Source organism: Thamnophis elegans, chromosome 8 (genome assembly GCF_009769535.1).
Source record: "Thamnophis elegans isolate rThaEle1 chromosome 8, rThaEle1.pri, whole genome shotgun sequence".
Lineage (NCBI taxonomy): Eukaryota > Metazoa > Chordata > Lepidosauria > Squamata > Colubridae > Thamnophis > Thamnophis elegans.
The window spans coordinates 46105881-46125294 of record NC_045548.1 but is presented as its reverse complement, the minus strand read 5'-3'; the positions used below and the strand labels follow the sequence as shown (position 1 = coordinate 46125294).

The 19414-nt window shown below is 38.3% G+C and overlaps 1 long non-coding RNA gene across 1 annotated transcript; it reads left to right on the top strand.

Moving 5' to 3' along the window:
* The first annotated feature begins 36 nt into the window (after positions 1-36).
* LOC116511940 lies at positions 37-19386 on the top strand. Its single transcript, XR_004255800.1, has 3 exons — positions 37-156; positions 17715-17803; positions 18666-19386. It is a non-coding gene; the product is annotated as an uncharacterized LOC116511940 (long non-coding RNA).
* The last annotated feature ends 28 nt before the right edge of the window (positions 19387-19414 follow it).

The window sequence follows — 19414 nt, the reverse complement described above, 5'->3', positions numbered from 1 at the left end:
CCTCCGAGCGATTGGTCGACGCGTACCCTTCTTTCTTGTCGCGTGCCTTGTGAGCGCTTTTGCCTCCGTGGAGGAGGAGAAAAAAATCGGGAGCGTTCTCTGGGTCCCGCTTGCGGATTCTGTTGCGAGGCGAGTGGAAGAAGCAAGGATCGCACGGTCAGCTCAGCTTAAATCTCTCCCTCTTTTCCCGCATTAAACAATTGCAATTTATCACGTCTCTCGGATCGCAGAATGAAACGCGAAAGTTTACATGAATGTTTTTCAAGTTTGACTTTTTTTAAATTCTCCAACCAGTATGCTGACTGAGGAATTATGGGAAGTGAAGTCCATACACCTTAGAATCATACGACTGGAAGGGACTTGGGAGGTCTTGTAGTTTAACTCTCTGCCAAGGCAGAATTTAACCTGGAAGATTCAACCTGGAACTAAGAGGAATTTCCTGACAGATGATTGTCTAATCTTTTCTTGAAAACCTCCGGCAATGAACACCCGCAACTCTGGGAACAAAACGTTCCATTGTTGTTGTTGTTTTAACTGTCAGGAAATTCCTCTTAGTTCCAGGTTGAATCTTCTTCTGACCAGCTTCCAGCCTTGCTTTTTATCCTGCCCTTCAATGCTATGGAGAATAAATCGAGCCCCTCTTCCCTGTTACAGCTCTTTAAGTATTGGAAAACTGCTATCATGAAGAAAAGCACTGATTTACACTGAACATGCATGCTCCCTTCGTTTCCTAAATCGGTTTATCTTTGCTTCTAACATTTTAAAGAGTGTATACCGTGATCTCCACGCGCACATTTCTAATCCCTATCCTGGGAAGGCTTGACGGAAGGGACTGGCTTAAAAATCACAAAATGAACGATAATCCTGAAAGTTTGGAAAGTAAAGCCCTTTGTTTGGCGATAGAGTGAGTTATAAACTAGCCAACTTCAGAGCATTTTAGTGACCGGGTCGAACTTAGCCTGCTGCCTAGTAGAAGGTTTAGTGTGTCATGGGAATCGGTACACGGGGTTGGGTAAACCATATAAAATGAATCGAGGAGCCACTACGAACGCAGTAAGCCCGTCCATTTGTTCTGGAAAGAGCAACGACTTGATCTCAGTTCAAATATTCCTCACGATGCTGTGGGAAGCATTAATAATTCAGGAAGCAGCGGACACGCGAGGAGCGTAATTGCGCTTCCTGAAGACATAGCCTTTTAGGGATGAATGCCTCCTGCCTTTGTGCCGGCGGGATAGGGGCATGGGGGTGGTCTCACGTTATACTTTCCTTTTTTGGAGGGAATTGCATAAAGAAATCGCAGTAGCGCAAGTCAACGGTGGGAGAAGATCTTTGAAGATCTGATCCTGGGCGAGGCTGAAATAAGATCACAGAAAGGGCTGAAATGCGCGGAAAATGTGAGTGCACCTAGAGAAGGCGGAAAGATGTTGTGGCATCCCTTTCGGTCCCACGATTTCCCTTACTGGAGATCGTGTGCTGAGTGTGCTGTAAATAATTAAGTGCAAAGGATAAATGGACTATCAATGTACTAATCCCGTGGAATTTCTGCTCTGTCCAATGACTGTCATTCTAATAAACATTTAATTTACATGGTGTTTTTTTTTAAGCAATGCTCAGTCAAGATTAGCAACCTCTTTCAATTGTTTCCAGACATTCAGCATTAACATGTGATGATGATTACTACTGTACATGAACATTTATTTAGAGAGAAGTTTAAATAATTTGAAAATACAGTCTTCTCTCTTAAGGTTCATTACAAAGTGATTCCTTGGGAATCCTACGATTTAATAAAATCTTTCTCTCCTATTATTTATAATATATTTCTTTCCGAAGGCTTCCCAAGGCTCTGTTTGCTTGTCTTTTTTCCCCCTTATTATTGGAAGAAATCCTATTCTTTATAATGATATGGTTTCACTATAAGGAGGTTCATGATATTTTCAAGAGATAAAAATTGGCAAGGACACCAATTCTCCACTTGCCTACAAGCCTTTTTCTGACAACTACATCTCTATTCCTAAACTTGGAAATAAGTTGAATAAATGAAATCTTTTTTGTGTAGGAAGAGAATGTTAACAAAAACACCAAAGGTTAGGCTGCATAACAGCTAATGCACCTGGGGTTGTTGTGTGGAAAATAAGAGGCAGAAGCATTTGGTATACAATGGTTGCTTATAGTTGGAAATTGAGACTGGGAACTCTGTCTATAGGTGATGCAGTTGTAATCCATGAGGTCATGTGACTGCCCATTTATGACAGCAGTCCTGGGAGTCCCAGTTGCTGTTGTCTGATGGATTCTGCATGGTCGCAGTCATGTGATCACTATTTGCAACTCTCCTGCTGGTTTCCTTATTGGCTTGTCTTGTCATAAGTCTGCTGTGAAGGATGCAAATGGTGTTCACTTGATTACAGCATACCACAATGTCATAATTGTGAGCCAGTTGCCAAGTGTACAAATTGTGATCATGTGAACACAGGAATGCCATAACAACTGCAAGTATGAAGACCCAACATAAGTTCCCTTATTCAGTGCCATTGTAACTTTCAACAGTCACTGAACAAGTAGACATCAAACGAGGACTATCTGGATATTAAAAGGGCAGGATAACAATATAATAATATTTTATTTTAGTAAAAATGTTCAACAGCATAATTTTTCAATATTAAAAAAACTGTTTTAGGAAATCTACATTGTACCCATTCCTCAAGTAAAATAAAATAAAAACATGAAAACATTGTTATTTTACAATTGCTATGTGCCGTCCACCATTTCTTCTTTCTTGTCTCTCATACAGATTAGATTAGCTTCATAATCTCTGTCATTTTTTATACTTCAGTTAGTATTTATTTATTAAATTGTTATTTTATAAATATAGTAAATAGTATTTGCTTTTCATTGTGAGTAATTTATTTGCCACAAACATGTTGATATATATTCTGCTTCATACACGTTTTTCCCTATGTACTGATCTAATAAAATGTTTAGGGTCAGGTGTACTTAAACCTGAGAAACAAACAAACAAGCAGCCATGGGACTAAAAATCATGGAATACTTACTTTTTGGATACAAAGTGATTCCTACTGAATATACAAAACAGCAAATCTTGAGAACATAAAAAACCAGGCCCAGATGAACAGAACAATCCTAGAATAAACCCCAGTTGACTTAAATTTCCATCAAGGTTTTGTATTATGAACAAAAGCATTAGGTATTTGTTTATTTATTTAATAATTGTATATGGATGCCCATTTCAGGAATCTGGTAGTAACAGTTAAACATAATAAAAACATAATAAAACTTTTTTATTATTATATTGTTGTAAATTTTTGTGTTTTTTAACTCTTACGTGGGGACTGTTTGGGGGAGTGTATGAGTATGTGTGATTCGGAGGACCTGCCGGGAGATGCGGGGGCCATGGGGGTGGTTGAGGGGACTAGAGACACGGGAGAGGGTCGGGGTATTACGGTCGTAACAGGGAGGGGCAGATACGGCGGGGACTTTAGGGCAGGCCATTATCGGGGAAGGAGGGTTCGCTACATTACAGAGATCCCTCCTTCCGGCCCTATGAGTCCCACTCCGAGACCAGATGGCGCAAGTGATCAGGACCCTGGACTCAGGCTGTTGTCGCTAAATGCCAGGTCTGTGGTACATAAAGCTCCTCTCGTCCGGGACTTAATTTTAGACGAGAGGGCAGACCTGGCATGTATTACTGAAACCTGGCTGGGCCCAGAGGGAGGAGTCCCCCTTGTAGAGCTGTGCCCAGAAGGATTTCAGGTGCTGCACCAGCCGAGAGCCCAGGGAAGGGGTGGGGGTGTGGCCGTCGTTATCCGAGAGTCGTTAGTTCCTCGTAGGGTCCCTGCTCCGGAGCTTGTCGGGTGTGAGTCTCTGCTGATAAAGTTGGACCTCAAGGGTCAAGTGGGTTTGCTGTTAACGTACCTGCCTCCCAACAGCGTTGCAGCAGCCCTCCCCTCGCTCCTCGAGTCGGTAGCCGAGCTGGCAATTGAGTTCCCTAGGTTGATGATCCTGGGGGACTTTAATTTGCCGTCGCTCGGTGAAAACTCTGATGGGGCGCAGGAGTTCATGGCTTCCATGACAGCCATGGGCTTGACCCAAGTAATTCGGGGCCCAACCCATTCGGCGGGTCACATGCTCGACCTCGTATTCCTCTCGGAGCAGTGGATCTGTGACCTTGGTCTGAGGGGGTAACGATATCATACCCCTGTCGTGGTCAGACCACTGCCTACTGAGGCTCGACTTCCGGAGGCCAAACCCCCACTGTAGGGAGGAGGAACCGACCAGGTGGTTCCGCCCCAGGCGACTTATGGAACCATTAAGGTTCCAGACGGAGCTTGGGGTTATTCCTGATACTTTCGCCCACAGTCCGGTAGAGACTCTGGTTGCTGCTTGGCACTCGGCAGCATCGGAGGCCCTCGACCGGATTGCGCCACTACGGCCCCTCCGAGGCGGCGGATCCCGGAGACCTCCTTGGTTCACCGAGGAACTCCGGGAGATGAAGCGCCGGAGGAGATGCCTAGAGCACCGATGGAGGTCCGATAAGTCCGAATCGAACCGAGCAATGGTAACCACCTGCACCAAGGAATACACCAGGGCTCTTAGGGCAGCGAAAAGATCTCACATAGCCACCTTGGTTGCGTCCGCTGAGTCCCGCCCAGCCGCCCTGTTTAGGATAACCCGCTCCCTATTAAATAAAAGGGAAGCGGGGGAACCCTTGCAGGGCAGAGCTGAGGATTATGCCCAATTCCTAGCGGACAAAATTGCTCGGTTTCGGTCGGACTTGGACTCCACCCCCGCAGTTCCAGCCGAGGCACAAGAGGATCAAGTAGAACATCTCTGGGTTGAGTTTCAGGATGTTACCCCCGGGGATGTGGACAAGGCCATGAGGGCTGTAAGTGCCTCCACCTGCGTACTGGACCCGTGTCCTCATGGCTGGTTGCTAACAGCAGTGAGGTGACACGAGGCTGGATCCAGGCGGTTGTTACCGCCTCTCTTTGGGAAGGGAACTTCCCCGCCGCACTGAAAGCGGCGGTGGTGAGACCCCTCCTAAAGAAGCCATCTCTGGATCCAGCTGTTCTTAATAACTATCGCCCAGTCTCCAACCTTCCCTTCCTTGGGAAGGTTGTTGAGAAGGTGGTGGCCTTCCAGCTCCAACGGTCCTTGGAGGAAGCAAACTATCTCGACCCCTTCCAGTCAGGCTTCAGACCCGGTTACAGCACAGAAACCGCTTTGGTCGCATTGACCGATGATCTCTGGAGAGCCAGAGATGGAGGACATTCCTCCATCCTGGTCCTCCTTGACCTCTCAGCGGCTTTCGATACCATCGACCATGGTATCCTTCTGCGACGACTGCGGGAGGTGGGAGTGGGAGGCACCGTGTTGCGGTGGTTCTCCTCCTACCTCTCGGACAGGTCGCAGTCGGTGTTGGTGGGGGGGCAGAGATCGTCCCCTAGGCCCCTAACATATGGGGTGCCTCAGGGCTCGGTCTTATCCCCCCTACTATTCAACATCTACATGAAACCGCTGGGAGAGATCATCCGTAGGCACGGGATCAGATACCATCAATATGCGGACGATACCCAGTTGTATCTGTCCGCCCCGTGCCAACTCAATGAAGCGGCAGACGTGATGAACCGAGGCCTTGAAGCCGTTATGGACTGGATGAGGGTTAACAAGCTTGTGCTCAACCCAGAAAAGACCGAGTGGCTGTTGTGTTTTCCTCCCAAAGATTCGACAAACATTCCATCACTCAGGCTGGGGGGTCAAATTTTACACCCCTCAGAGAGGGTTCGCAACTTGGGAGTCCTCCTGGATCCACAGCTATCGTTTGACCACCACCTGACGGCTGTGACCAGGGGGGCATTCGCCCAGGTTCGCCTGGTGCGCCAGTTGCGACCCTACCTGAATCGGGAGGCACTCACAACAGTCACTCGGGCCCTTGTGACCTCTAGGCTGGAATACTGCAATGTGCTCTACATGGGGCTGCCCTTGAGGAGCATCCGGCGACTTCAGCTAGTACAGAACGCGGCCGCGCGAGTGATTGTGGGTGCACCTCGGTTCACCCACATAACACCTATCCTCCGCGAGCTGCGTTGGCTACCTGTGGATCTCCGGATGCGCTTCAAGGTGCTATTAGTCACCCATAAAGCCCTACATGGTAGTGGATCCGGATACTTGAGAGACCGCCTTCTGCCAATTACCTCCCTGCGACCAATTAGATCTCACAGGTTGGGCCTCCTCCGTATTCCATCGGCCAGCCAGTGCCGGCTGGCAACCACAAGGAGGAGGGCCTTCTCAGTAGTTGCCCTGACCCTTTGGAACGAGCTCCCCGTGGAGATTCGTACCCTCGCCACCATCCAGGCCTTCCGCACAGCCCTTAAGAACTGGCTAGCCCGTCAGGCCTGGGGACAAGGATAGCCGCCCCTCCCGAATGATGAATGTATGTTGCTTATTACTTTTATTATATGTGTCTTTGTCATTGTTTTGTTATTCCCCCTCCCTGATTTTATGTGAGCCGCCCTGAGTCCCCTCAGGGAAAAGGGCGGCCTACAAATATTAATAAAATCAATTTTAAAAAATCAATTTTTTTTTTAAAACAACAGAAATAATATAAAATAACATAGCTGCTGTGAATGTAACTATGACAGAGAAGAAAACACTACCATTATACATGAAGGATAACTTCTCTGATCCATCGAAGAGGAAAATAAGTGTCTTTTAGCAACTGACAGTTTAGCAAATCCCATTAAAATATTACAATGGTTTCAGTAGAAGAAATAATAGGACAAGGATATTGCATAGTTGAAAATTTTATTGTAAGTATTAACGTAATGAAATTTTAGCACCAAAGTGTAGAATTTACGATATTTTCAAGTATGATATCCAACAATGATTATCTATGATACCTGGGTATGAGTAAAAATATATATTAAACTCTTTAAGAATGCCAGGCATTTATTTTGATCACCCATATGGTTAACCAGAGGTACTTTAATTAATGTAGAAATAGTTGCATTTGCTTTTGAACAAATGAAAATATTAGATTGGCTGCCACTTGGAAATTTTTGGAGGACATTGTGTAGTCCAATATTTCAGGAGAAGATTGATTGCTATAAATTTAAAGGCATTTTTTTTAAAAAAGTAGCAAATAGCTTTTCCATAATGCAACATGACACCTGTGTTGGATATGAGCTATTGAACTATGGAGATTCTCAGTTGTCCAAGTCATGGTTGTCCCAAAGATGCTTTTTCAAAAGACAATTGGACTTTATTTTTCTTGAAGACATTCTTGAGAAATGAAGTGACTTCAAGAAAAACAAAGCCCAAGTGCTTTTGGATAGAGCAGCTTTGGAACTATGTGATCTATCTGACATTATGCCTTTTACATGGGTTAAGAACCCTTGAATTCCCAGATAACATGTGTAGAAATATGCTCTTTAAATTAAAAAAAGCCTTGAATTCCCAGTTAACATTTATAGAAATGTGTTCTTTAAATAAAAAAAGCAGTCAACAAGATACACTTTCTTTCACTTTAAGAAATGACATTAGGATCAAGGAAAGGTACAACCAGTGACAAATTGTTGAAGTTATTAACTACAACATACTTAAGAGAATATCAGTAGATGTCTGTACTGGCCTAACACAAATGTGGCTCAGAAAATTGATGTGATGCCTTAAGAATGTCTTAAATCATTGTTAAATACATAACATATTTTCTTATTCAATCTGATGCTTAAGCTGTCTTGTTTAGAATGGAAAAAACAAAAGTTTTAGTTTTGAAAAACAAATAGAGTGGGATTTGTATCCACTTTGCAAGATAAAGCTACTGAATTTCACTGAAAATGATCCACTTTTTAAAATTGTTGTGGGGGGGATGTATCTTTAACTTCAATGTATTGGACCACAATACCAAATTTTGGGCAGAAATGCAGAACGATTGTTATGAAAGAGAAAATTTCAATAATTTCCCAATAGTGTCAACCTAAGAACCTGTAAAATATGTTTGATCAGATATTATCAGGAACTGGGTATGTCTAGTTAAATAGAAAGAAGGACTAGGGGAGACATGATAGCAGTGTTCCAATATCTCAGGGGTTGCCACAAAGAAGAGGGAGTCAAACTATTTTCCAAGGCACCTGAGAGTAGAACAAGAAGCAATGGGTGGAAACTAATCAAGGAGAGAAGCAACTTAGAATCGAGGAGAAATTTCCTGACAGTGAGAACAATTAATCAGTGGAACAGAAGTTGCCTCCAGAAGTTGTGAATGCCCCAACACTGGAAGTCTTTAAGAAGATGTTGGGTAGCCATTTGTCTGAAACGGTATAGGGCTTCCTGCCTAGGCAGGGGGTTGGACTAGAAGACCTCCAAGGTCCCTTCCAACTCTGCTGTTGTATTGTATTGTATTGTATCATATCTCTGGCTACTGCAGAGGAGATGGAGAAATAAATAGAAACGTTGGACAGCTAGAATGTATCAGTGTAGTTTTAATATCTTGACTGCAGGGGACTGGGGTTGGAAGGTGATGTAGGAGGTGATGTAATGCTACAATTAGCTGGACTTTTATAGCTACAGGATGTTATGCCCTCAATGCCAAATTACAAATAAGTGAGATTGCACTTTGACTAGCAGGAGTAGCAGCCAAAGGAAGAACAGCGGCTATGTTAGTTGGATCTTTATATGATATATTGTGGAATACAATGGGGAAAGGTGTTTTGCTGTAAATAGTTTAAAGATTAACTGGAGTTATTGTAAGCCCAGGTAAAATGATATCTAGATTAAATACATAATCCAAGCAAATATAAAATGTCCATAGAGATTTCTGCTATGACACAAGAAGCTAAACTCAATATTGTACTACATGAGGTGAATCTAATCAGTGGAGAATCAGGAAAACATACTGTCTAACATTACCAGCATATACAATAACCAGTACAATACCAAACAATAACATATTATTGCTAATCTTTAATGGAAGAAGCAAATTCAAGCAAAAGTTTTTAGAAACATTATATGGTGGTGCAATTAATTCAACAATTAAGAATCACCTAATATAATAAGCCAAAATAGCAAGCAACCAGGCATGGACACAAAACATAGAGGCATATAAGCAAATTATAATAAAATGTATCATATCACCTATGACCAAAGATTGACTTTGGACAAAGGGTTGACTTTCTTGTCTGGTCATTAGAGACACTCCCAATTGAATGTACGCCACTGAAATATAATTCTATTATTTCTTGATCATCTCCAGCACAATTGTAGGATGTCAACACTCTAGAAATCCAAAGGGAATGAGAGCTTTGTGGACATTTAGCTCTGAAATGAGACAGTTGAGGCTGCGTATGCTTTATTCCAGGGCACTGAAATTGGGTCCAAAAGTATCTCCCTTATGTGGGAAATATGAATATCTTTTAAATTTCATCCATGAATATCCACTTGCCTTCTTCAAATTGCTTTCTCACTCAGGACATTTGTCATACAGGTAATCCTCAATTTATGTCCTCACTTGAGCCCAAAATTTCTGTTACCAAGAAGACAGTTGTTAAGGGAAATTTGCCCCATTTTATGACCTTTTTTGCCATGGTTTTTATGTGAAGCACTGCAGTTGTTAAGTTAGTAATAGTTGTTAACTGAATCTGGCTTCCCCATTGACGTTGCTTGTCAGAAGGTTGCAAAAGGTGATCACATGACTCCAGGATATTGCAACTTTCATAAATATGTGACCATGGGATGCTACAACAGTTGTAAGTGTGAAAAATGGTCATAAGTCGCTTTTTTCATTGCTGTTGTAACTTTGAACGATTACTAAATGAATGGTTGAAAGTTGAGGACTACCTGTATTTTGATTGGTAAAATCAGACTGGGTTATTTTGCTATGAATAGATATAATGGCAGACCCTATGTAAAACTAAATATAGGGATACAATTAATTTTTGGATGTTGGATTTCTTTGAGGTTTTATTTCAGAACAGTTTATAAAAATGTGAAGCATAATGCATTGTCTGTAATGAAATAATGGGACATATCTATCTTAAGGAAAGGTTCAAAGGGCATATTTAAATTACCTTTTTTTTGCCAATATTTTTTTTATACAAAGTGATTGTTTGAATGAATATATGCAAACATGATACACATTAAAAAAATGGATAGAATTCCAATCCTGGGTCGAATTATCAGTGATGCCTATTTATACATTATTTGTGGATTGTTTAGAGTTTTTGAGTATAGATAGGGCTGAAATATGATTCCTAAGAATGTCCAGCATTCCATTGTTCCATAACTATCTTTTAAACTCAATATTATGGGGAGATTAATGGCAACAATAAATCTCATGGAATCATTTTGAATCAAAAATTACATTTTAAAATGAATTTGTATAGTTAATGTAGTTCTTTATTTATTCAAAATCCAAAGGATGAGGTAGCTAAACTATTTCTTTCAGTCATTTAGTTATAAAAAATTAACAAATAAATTAAATCACCTACCTCAAGTGTCTTCTTATGCTTCTGTTTTTCCCCCCCTATCCAGGCTAAACTTACGTTTCTTCTTCAGACGATCCCAATCATATATGCAATATTTTTCAGCATTTTGATAAATCCCATTTTTATATATTTAGGATAAAACATAAATATACATCTACAAAAGATGCTTAGTCCATTCCATTCATACTTAGAATGTTTACCAAGATAGAAGGTAAAGCTAGGAACATGTTTTTTCCCTTTTTTTATAGCTATAAAAGGCACACTTTGAGCAATTGCAGAAATCAAGTTGAATTTTAGTAGAATACATGAGTTTTGGGATCTTTTTAGTCAGCCTGATAGTTTATGAACTACCATTGAATAATAAGCAGAGTAGACTCTCAAATTTCCTATTCTCCAGATGAATTGGACTACAAATACCATTGTTCTTAACCTGAAATAATTAATTAGCTACTTATTTTACTCAACTATATATCTAACATATCTGAAAACTACATATGGATGCAAGTTGTTGGTAAAAAGTATTAAGAGAAGCATTCTGTTTTTTTGTTACTGCAATGTCAAAATGCTTTCTTTCAGATTTCATTTCATTAGAAATTCTAGAATGGTAGTGGCTGATGTGGACTCTTTTTTAAAACCATGAACTTCAGAATAACTCCTAAACATGATATATCAGAGTTGCTTAGCATGCAGGCATCATCCAGATATTGAACTTCATCTCCATTGACTGAAGCCAGCATGGCCAATGCTGAGGGGTGATAGAGATCTTGTCCAATACTACCAGCCACATTGTATCCAGTGCTCGACTCAATGGCCTCCTGAGAAAAATGTACAGTCCTGCAAGAACAAGCCACTAAGTAATTTTGCAGTGTCAAAGTAGCCGGAATAATGGATTAAATTGAAAATAGGTTTTGAGGCATATTTCTATTTGTCATCCTGACTGCCTAAGTTTGTATCTGATCAGTTGCTACTGATGGGATGGGGGGTGGGGGTAGTGTCACCTAATTAATTAACACATTTCTGACACCAAAAAGAAAATACTACTACAGGTACAAAATTAATTTATGGTTTTCACAGCAACAGAATCTTAGATGAGTTTTAAGGTAAAGACTTCTTGAGCATGACTTCAGTGCTGCTTTCTAAACAGGAGCAAATAGTATCCAATCTGGGTCAGTCATCAGGACCAGAGGTTTAGTCTTCTGAACTTTCACAGGGAACTGAGGATGGGCTCCAGCAAGAGTCTGAAAGCTCAAAAAACTAATCCTCTGGTCCTAGTGACCGACCCAGACTGGGTCCCACAACATTATCCTGGGACACGTATATTTGCCTTTATTCATGAAATGCACACAACTGGTTTGCCACTGCCTTCCTAAGGGATGTTTGATATACTTTCCAATCAAACCTAAATACTAATCAAGTCCAATTCTGCTTAGTTATTCTTGAGATCATCCACGATTAGTTAGGGGCTGGGGCATGAGCTGGTGAGGACTTTAAGATGTTAACTGTCAATATGAACAATGTTTTTCTCCAGATATTGATCACACTGAGGCTATGCACTTGAAACATGCTGTCACCAGTGTATTGTGTTCATTAATCTCCTTTCAAGCCCCAAATTTCTTTCACATGGCCATTAACAGCCTAATAAGTAGAAAAGAGTCTAATTTACCTAGTCTTTCCAGAATTCCTCCCCTGTTCCTCAAGGTACATTGCGGGGGGAAAAAGCTACAGTATTATAAAGGTAAAATAATTATGCTTTTATAAATAATACTTCTGTATTGAACACAATGAGATCTACAGGTCTTTGTTGTACCAGATTACAATAAACTTACTGAAGAGAGCGATACACAAGTTCCAGTGATACTGAGGAAGCCCTAGGATAGGGGTCTTCAATCTTTTGTTGTCTACTGGGGAGCCTTGTCATTGAAGAAATGACTGCCATAGGAAACATAACTGGTTACAAAGCATAAATTTATCACATTATTAACTGGTAATTGTATAGCTTCCCCCCTACTTTATTCTAATGTTGCTTTTGCTATTTTTGTAGGCTGCTTATCATACTTACAAATATCAGACTATGGCCAGGGATCTTTTAAAACATTAAATTCCCAAAATGCTCATGGAACTAATTTGGGGCTTAGAGGCATGTTTGAAAATTAAGATGCTGGAAAATACTCAGTTTGTTTTAAAATCAGATAAGGAGCCTGATAAGAGTTGGCCATAGGTATGTGGGATGCCACACTGGGTACTTGAGACTCCAGTCCTAAGACAGCAGCCTGATTCATGGCAACCAGCTCAAAACAAAGTGCCATTTCTGAGAAAGATGGCCTGGCAGCCTTTCTTCACAGCTAAATTCATAAGGTTGAACCAGCAATATTTTGCAGTCCCGCTGTTGCTGATTTGGGGCAAGCACAGGTCAAGAATGTAAGACCACAATTATTGAAAAAGAAAGGCTATTGTAAAATGGAATGGTGAAGTAAGCCTTGTTTCAAATCATTAGGCTTAGCCTCCTAACTCAGGGCTTGATTCCAGAAAAGTCTCATGGCAATTCCTCCAAGCATGCTTAGTCTACAACATAACTATTGAAAGAAAAGGCAAGTGATGAAAATGGTCTCTCTTATTTCTCAACATTCTAAATATTTCTTTCTACAGCTTCCCCTACTCCTTGAAATGAAACTAAAAATTGCTATAAATTGGGATTTTGATATGTATGCAATGTTGAAGGCAAAGGGGCTTCATGCAGAGAACTGAAATGAGACACAGATGACTCATTTACACATTTATTTTACTTTTCTGCTTACTCTGGCAGACGGAAATGGAGAACAATGCCATTTATTTTACAGATATTTGACAGAAAATAAACAAGTATCTTGATGCTGAACAATTGTACAATACAGCTACAACATGCATATTTATATGCTGATTTGTGCACAAATATTTACTTGATCAGCAAATGTAACAGAATTCAAAAGAAAGAAAGAAAAGGATAGGAAAGGAAAATTTTGAAACATCATGTTTCCTTTTCATGATGTTAAAATGAAGCTGAGATGGAAACATTCATACAAACACATTGATAATGAATACTATTATATGTGAAATTCTATTAATGGTTTATAACAGAAGGGGTAAGCTGGCATACAAAATGATGAAACTAAGTCATTCCTAATAAATAATGCAAGCAAGTACTCTTGCAGTGTCTTATATGAGTATTATTTTCAGCCCAGCAGCCGTCCTTAAAAGATGAATAATATGCTCAACAAAACTAGCAAAATTTTCCATTTTAAAATATGGGGCATTTGTAAAAGCAGTAGAAGGACATTTGACAAGATGTGTATGCCTTTATCTCCCACTGAAAATACATTTCTTGGTTTTAAGAACAAAAACAAGGATAACTTATTACAGTAATTTAGCAATTCACAATAAAATGCTGCCATGAAATTGAATAGTAAAGACATATTGTGGCAAAAGAAGTCGTCGTCGTCGTCATCATCATCATCATCATCATCATCATCATCATCATCTACTGTTGTACTTTTCCCCCTTTCAGGATTTGTAGCAATCAGAAGAAAACAAGGTTAAATTCAAATAAATGGAATCCCTGCTATTTGTAGATAAGACACAAATATGAGTTATAACATATTACCTATAAAAATGAGACCGTTTTCATCATTTAATATTTATGTACAGTTATCTCAATGTAACAAGGAATATTCTTTTCAGGAAACTTATCCCTAAGTATTTAATCATCAGCACAACCATTACTGACTTGTATATCATATCCATGGCTAGAGTTGCATATTTTGCCGAGAATTGTTAAGTCTCAGTTTCTTTTCTACATCCAGGGACTTGGGATGCAATTCTTTTTAGTGTTCTGGACCAGGCAAATACTTTAAAAAAACCCTACTGTAAGCTTTTTCCCCCTCCTTAGATGTGAGCAAAAGATATTTTCCATCACAAACAGTAGGTCATGCAGGTATGGCAGTTTTTCACCTAGCTGCACCAGACCCTTCCTAAAAGTAATCAGTTCAGAGGATAAGAGCAGTAGTGTTTTTTTTTGAGCAGCATTGATATCTGGAAATGCATTTTGTGGAAGAAAATTTTGTCCTACCCTATGTACAAGAACTCTTAAATCCAAGGCCAGGGATTTCCCTTCTATGTGGATGAGCAATAAGCTGAATTATAATGGACACCAGGTTGGGGAGGAACTGCATAATACACCGTTGTTTTACTATTTTTCTACTATGTAGTAGCAATAAATAAGCTGGGGAACCTGAGCAATCCAGTACTGCAGCTCTCAACAACACAGGCTGACATGGCCTCATGAGAGCTTCTGGGGATTGTATCTGCAACATCTAAAGGACCACTGATTTCTTCTTTGCACAACTACTGTTGTTACTGAGATAAGAGCTAGACCAGGGGTATCAAACTAATATTGTCATGGTGGTGTCACATGACATATTGGAACTTTCCCCCCCTTTGCTAAAATGGGAGTGGCCAGCACATGAGGCATCTGGCCCACTGGCCAGGAATTTGACAGCCCTAAGCTTAGACTGACAGTTTGTCAATACAATGTGTGAATGTGAAAAGTGGGGAAACTGCTTATATCTTTTTTTAGAGTAGAAGGGAAATGCTTAAGACCAGATTGTAAACATTTTATTATAGATAATGTTTGTTTCCCTTCCTTGAAAATTTGCTGTGAATTGGACATATCTATTTATTCACATTTTAAACAATATAAATATGATACTTTTATTTGTTCTTTCTTTTGCCCATTGACTCCAGCTGAACTTGGCTAGAAGAATGAACCTGATATTTTTATATGAGGATTGGAATGAAAAAATTAATATTGCTCTTTGCTATAATAATTAACAAGCAAATATATAAAAATTAATTTTTAAAAAACATGTTATCCATACTCACAAGAATTCTATTTTTCTTTCTCCTTTTTTCCCATACTGGCTTAGGCTCAGCAATTTTCTCAAGACATTTAGTGGACCAAATATTTTACAGAATTACAGCAGAATTTTTTAAAAAAACAACAGATATACATCCACTACAATCACTTTCTATGATAAATGTTCTATACTTTAAAAGGAAGAAAACATTCCATTCTTTTTTTTCCAGCTTAATTTGGATTGCTTTGAAATAATCATGAAAAATGAACCTTGGTGAATTAAGATATTTGCTACACATGTGGTTGATTGACTTATTGATTATGTGACACAAATATCCAAATCAAGCAAAAGTTTTCTGTGTGAATATGTTTTTTATTTTAGACAATAGGGGATGAAAAATGTTAGTGTTTACTAGTTAGTTAGTTAGCTAGTTAGTTTAGAGAGTAGAGTGGGATACGTTTGGATTCTAATCTCTCCATAGGATTCCAGCCATTTAATGATTTTTGGCTAATCATTAATGTATTTCATAATCTCGTGATTGTGAAAATAAAACAATGTAACAATCTTTCCTAATTTATAGGAAAATGTAGATATATTTTCCTAGTGGCTTGGGTGCCATTCTGAATCATCAAATGGCTTTCCTCTCCTTTTTTCTTTTTACTGGGGTGGTGAAGCTGGACAATTCCAGCAATTCTAACCATTATGGACAAAAATAAATAGCTGAAACTTTAAATTCAGTAGACAGGAAAGTCATAGATCCTGTACTTCTATCTTAGAATCAGTCACTGTTTTAATGAGGTGCTAGTTCTAACACTTGCTTTACAATAAGAGTACATGGCAGTATCTCTATAGAATGAAAGAAGCATCTTTTATTTTACTACTATTATAAGAGCAATTCATAAATCTTCAATTTTTTTCCTAAGCAGATGATCAGCTTTCAGTTGCAGCAGTTGAATTACTTTGCAAACATATTTTAAATAAGATTTTAAAAAACTATATTTTCAGTAGCAGACAGTTTTGAAACGATAGTTGAATAGACTTGGTATGGGAAACAGATTACATTTCAATGCATCTAAAAAAATACACAAGATTTTTTTTAATCTATAAAATAGCAACTTAAAATGTCCATGTCATATGATACAACATCAGGACTATAAAGACAGAAAGATATTCATCATTCAATCTGAGAAACACAAATTTTCATTTTTGAACTTTAGATCTTTAACTCAGAAGTTATGGTAGTGTTCCAAGAGTTTTCTTTGAGTAGACATTATGAGGGAAATCATGATTTCATTGAAATTACTGAACAAGCTGCTGTTTTCAATCTAAGGCTAACATTTCATTTAGCTTTTATTTTTGACGTTACTTAATTGTCTGAATAAAGGTAGAAACTGTAGGGACATAAATAAACAAATAAACTGGAATAATAAAACAACATATCTAAAAAATTATTAGCTAGCATTTGCTCTCCATTAATGGGAATATCTAACTGTGAAAAAAGATAAACAAATACAGGAGCTTTATGGAACAAAATATAATGATTGAAACAGTTCATGTGGATTGCCATGCAATTAAGTCAAATCTTATGCAAAAATAAAAGTAATTTGATTTTCATGAACAATTAATAAATACTTTGACTTAATGACCAGACATTGGCTGCTTTAGAAATGACATTTAGCCCCAGTATATAAATTAATAAAATATGAATCTGAAGATATATAATTTAATAGAAAAAGGAAGTCTTAAGAGGAACTTAAAAAACATTTTTTTGAAACATAATCTCCTGTGCTTAATATTTGGTCCAAAGAGTGAAATATAAGTTTGCAATTGTGGAACTGTATTTAGGAGAAGTAAAATTCATGAGCTGTGCTGTACATTTTCCCCACTGAAAGCTGTTTTGGTGGAAATAACAAAATAAAAACTGTGTTTTTAAAAGACAGTTTTAGGGGAATTTTTGAGCTTTTTTATCTATACATCTATTATCAGTAATAGATGTTTTTCCTCAGTGCTTAATGTGCTTTAAAAATATTCTTTTAGCTGGAAAAAAAAAGTACATGGGTTGGCACTTTGCAAAGCCATGTGTGGGCCTTTAGTATCATGCATTTTTTAAACTTAAAAAAAGGCTTTGGATTGGTCAGAAAATAACATTGGTAGAAGGCTGCACTCCTGTTTTGTTTGAAAATATGTCACTTGCCTATTGTTATTATGGAAAATTGGTAAAGCTAAACTATAATTCTGAAGAGATCTATTGAGCCATAGAAGATATCTTCTCATTTGCATCATGTGATTTATTGTATTATTTGTTAGATTTATATCCTTTTGTTTCTCCTAGACTAACAGAGGGATCTGTTTTTACTTCATCCTATAAAAGAACACTACATAGCTGTAAACTGGACTGTTAAGAGAAAATGACTGACCTAAGTGAGTTTTGCTAGCTGACAGAACTTCTATTCCTCCCACTGAATTCCTACAAGTTCCTAAAATTCCATTTGTGCTCCCTGGCCCTACAGAATAAGTGCAACTGAGAAATATGTAAAGTTGTTTTTTTTTAAAGTAACATAGTTAAAATGCTGTTTAAACCTACTGAATTTTATGGTTCTAAAATAACTAATGCATTACATCTTTATTAGCAGAATTAGTTATAGAAATCTGGGGGGGAAAGATTGACTAGAGTGCTTGTGATGGAAGAGATATCATGAAGATGAACAATGGAGGTTTCAAAATATTCCATTTTCTGAATGTTAATTGCTATAATTACATGGAAATGGTGATAATTATGAGTGAACCTATCTGCATTCAGCGTTCCTTGTGCAAAATTGAGGCATTCAGATATTTTGCTGAATAAGCATAATTACAGGTTTTACACATTTTTAAGCCCTATACCACAGTATATGGACCGCTGTGGCCATAGCATACTCTAAGCTAAACACAAATAATCTACATTACTTTTTTGCACAGCGTATGAACTTCAATAATCTCCTCTGAAAGATACATTTTCTGACTTCTCATATGTGACAATTCTTTCGGTTGATTCATGGAATGATATTGGTACAGCAGTGGGGGTGAAAATGATGTGCAAATGACACACTACTGTTAAAGAAAACAGCAGATATACAATAACAAGAAGTCTACAAATAGTAAGATTTTAACAATAGTGCAACATCACAACATTGTTAAAGTCTTAGGATAAAATAATCAGTTTTCATGTCATTTGGCACATTTTATTACCATAAAAATAATTGTATTTCTTCTAATGGTTTTTTGTTTGCTTTCAATTTGGCAGGTATAACAAAAGTTCAATTCCTGGTCATCAAATCTTGCCCAGTCTTAAGAATTTTTTTCCCCAAAAAGCTGCAAGTGCATCCATGACATCTCTGCAAATAAAAATAATTGAAGCTATGGTTCACTTCACAAAGAAATGAGAAAACACTGCAATTTTCTTAAACAAACAGCGTACATTGGATGGGGATTTAAAGAGAAAACAAGATAAGTAAGATGCTCTAAGAATAAGCTGCAATTCTGCAACATAAGTCTATACAAATCCTCCAGGCAGTGGACTTGAAGGAAGTATCTGCCCCAAGAAACCTGATTTTTTTTTTTTTTACAAATCCTTGATAACTGGAGATGTTCCAGCAAATTAAAATTATTTACAAAATGTGCATTTTGCAGACTCAAAGCACCTTATTTCACACTATTATTAACATATGAATCAACATTTCATCCTTTCATGTGCAAATTCTGAAATTCAAAAGGAAAAATAAAAGTGAATTAAAATTATCTACAACCATAAATGAAAGTACTAACAGTGTTAAGCATTGCAGAAGATCATTTCTGAAAAGAGCATTTTATTTTACTCAGTTCTTGTTGCATTTTTCCTGATTTACCTTTTGTTAGAAAAAAAGTTTGCTTTTAAATTAAATTGTACTTAAACTAAACAACTCTTCATGCCATGCAAAAATATTTTATTTACTTTCGAGGCTTCCCTTTTTTAATTCGTAGGCATTGCTAATTCCAGTTTTAAGAAATAAGTTT